The following is a 3501-nucleotide window of genomic DNA, read 5'->3' as shown; positions in this document are numbered from 1 at the left end:
CTGGTGTACTCTTATCTCCCCACAGGCTGCAGCTGATGGTCCCACGCAGTACACAGGATTTTTATAGTTGGCATGTGATTCAGAATAAGATCTACCCTTGGTATTTATACCATACTCATTGTGGTGGTATTTGAGGCAATTTTTCAAAGAACTGTTTCCCCCGCCCCCAAAACAGGCTATGTAGGGGAGTTCTCTCCAAAATATTTCTTGCTAAATGCTTTGTTTTTACAGTTACGTTGGATAAAGACGACGGGCAACATGGCAGCAGCCAACACTGAATATGCCACTTTTGTCAGTTAAAAAAAAAAAAGTGTTCCCTTCCAATTTGACAATGCGCCTAATCCTTCAAATTCAAGTGGGACTGCCTGTGAGAGCTGCGGCTGCCCAATCAGGCCCTAACATTCAGTGGCTTCTGAGTTGTGAAAATGCTATTGTAATGATTGTACTGATTCTTGGGCCCAATCCTGCCACTCTTTCTTAGGTGAGTAATTCATCTTCACTGCATTGCTACAAGAAGGCCAGTGCGACTATTTGCTTGAATGAGGATTACTCACATGAGTACGGGTTGCAGGACTGCAACCTCAAATCAGTACAACTACTTCAATGACATTTCCCCCACTCAGGCTATTGAACCATTGAATTTGAAGGCCTGAGCCTTCCTGCAGCCTTAGTCTTGTAAGTAGCCCCTGGTGAAGTAAGCGAGACTACTCACATAAGTAAAGGTTCACGGGATCGAGCTTTTTATAAAAAATGAAAATGGTGTGTGTGTAACTTTGGAAGTGGATGCTGGTTTCAAATATGTAAGTGCACACCTTGTAAAAGTATCTATTGTACTTGTAGCAAATTGTACGAAACAGGTAGTGGTAAATTAAACACTCATGTATCTTAGATCAGACTAGAGTCTGCTGTATTCCAGTCAGTGAAGAGAATTATAAAAAGCAAAACACCTTGCTTGGTGGTTATATTAATTTTTTTAAAAAATGGCCTTTTCAACAGGCACATTTTTAAAACCCAGGAATGATCAGTCTTTTTTAGAAGGGAGAATGGAATGTCAATTTTAAGGCCTAATTTTAGATATTGTTTTCTACAAATATTTTACGAAGCCTAATAAATAAATTTGTGCCTTATTTTAAATTTCAGTGGTAACTCACTGGGGGACTTAAATATTTCCCTACAAACTATAGGTGCTAGTGAAGGAGAACCAGAAGGGAAACCTACTAGAAACAAAAGTGAAGCCTAGGTATTTTATTCAGTGTCCAAAGCTAAGTAGTGAACTGTCAAGTAAGCAGGCACCAACAATAGTGAAAAAGTGCATTAGACTTCTTTTAAAAGGCTCTTTAAATTTTTATAATCTAAAGCTCTGATCCTCCAGTCAAATCTTTGTGAATGGGCCCTACCTGTTGCATTGAATCCCCCGGAAGTCATGTTATTCTTAAAGACAGGCGTTAATGTTGACAATATCCCTTTAAGGATGACTTGCAAATATATGTTGTAAAGAATTTAGCACTTTTAGTTCCTGATCCTGTTAGTATCTCCACACAGGCAGACCATTGTGTTCACGTGGAGTCCCACTGAAGTGAATGGGACTTTGTACATATGCAGGAGGGTCCAGCTGTGTGGAGCTGCTTGTCGGATGAGGGCCTTGTTGTAGAAATTAGACTGACACAGAACAGAACCCAGTATCAACATCTAGATGTCTGAAAACCTGAGAGAGCTTTAATTTTGGCCAATCTCTAAAATCACGACTTCAAATTTTGCTTTTAGAATGTTAGTTGTTTATAGGCTGTCAAAGAAATTAATAGTTAAGTCTCAAAATATATTTCTTTTATAATTGCAGTTAATATACAATTAGATTCTGTTCAGGTGCTAAAGAGTTAAATGAGTCTTTCGGGGAGAAGGCACATCTGGGCTGAAAAAACATGTGCACCAAGTTTTAACCCAAATTTGAAAACTGCCAAGTTTATAATAAACACCTGAAAACTGGGTTTATAAGTGGCCCCTCGCTGCAGTGGAGCCTGGACAATAACAGTTTACAGAACAGCTGAAAGTCATTCATAATGAACTGAATAATGTGACTTTAAAGAAGGAGTATCAGCGGAGTTTGTGAGAATGCCGTTCAAAGAGGAAAGTACAGAGGATGACAAAATTGTTCATGGAAAAAACTTTAAAATGTTGCCAATTTTCTAAATGGCCTTTTCACATTCATTTGCAATTTCCCTCCCCTTCCACCGCCGTTATGGATATCAGAACTGAGATGGTTTGTTCCTTCTACAACTACATTTTACAAACTGTAATTTCAGTCTCAACAAACAAAATAATCAATATAATCATGCTGCAGCCACACCTACGTGCTCTTGCAAGTATTCAGACTGGGATCAAATTTCTTTTTCAGTCTCCCACCTACATCCCTTGTAGTTCTACACAATCTAAGCAGGAATTGCAGCACGTTTAAGGGAAAACAAAACAAAAGGACACCCTTAAATAGAAAATGGCATATTTTAAGTGTATTGCATAGATTCATCCCTCTCAATGTGCCAAAGCCTGAATATGAGACACGCAGAGTTTGACAAAGACTCAAAGTGAGGGGGACACAAATAATGCAGGAAACTCAAAATGCTATGCAGTTCACTCTTTTAGTGGAAATGACTGAGGATAAAATTTTCCAAAGCACCTAAGTAACTCAGGACTTAGCCTCATTTTCAAAAGTTATTTAGGAAATTAGGAATTTGTCCCATTGTCTTTCAATGAGATTTAGGCTCAAGAAAGCAATTCATAGCATGTAAAATTAAACATGCACATAAAAATCCTTGTGGAATCGGGATAATTTCCAGTGATTCCTGAGTTCCAGCTTTGAGTTTACCCTTACATTTGACCTTTCCCCACCAGACTTTCCTTTTAGCTGGCCCTTTAAATCTGCAAGAGACAGGCAGCTGCATTCCTTAAATGGCCATTTTGACTCTGGCAACTGCAATCTGGCACCTCCCTCCTCACAAATATTTTACTCTTAACTTACTTTTTCTTTGCTCTCTCTCTCTTACTCCTCATGTGGTGTTATATAAATAACAGGGATCACTTACCTGACACTGAAATGCTCCAGTTTCTAGGGTGAAATATAGTATCCATATTTAAAAAAATAAGAAAGCAAAAAATGCTATCTTACAGTTTTTAGCAGAGGATGTGAAACTACAGGAGTAATTTAGGTAAACAGAATACAACTACTTGCCCTTAGAATTTGTTCAGGACACTGGAACTAAACTCTACTATGGGTGTCAGGGGGAGGGTAATGCTATGGCATTTCTTAATTAGCACAAGAGATTAGGACTTGAGTTTTAAGTCTCATTTGGTAGATGGTCTTATCAAATAACCCCATGGTCTTGTCAAATAACCCCAAATAACTCTGGGGGAAGAGTACCACCTAATGAATTACCACCATTTACAGAAACTCCTGAATTTCTTTAGGGATTTTACATCCTGCTACTGATACAGCCTGATCCTTATGAG

Source organism: Eretmochelys imbricata, chromosome 1 (assembly GCF_965152235.1).
Source record: "Eretmochelys imbricata isolate rEreImb1 chromosome 1, rEreImb1.hap1, whole genome shotgun sequence".
NCBI classification, from domain to species: Eukaryota; Metazoa; Chordata; order Testudines; family Cheloniidae; genus Eretmochelys; species Eretmochelys imbricata.
Note: the sequence above shows the minus strand (reverse complement) of the source record.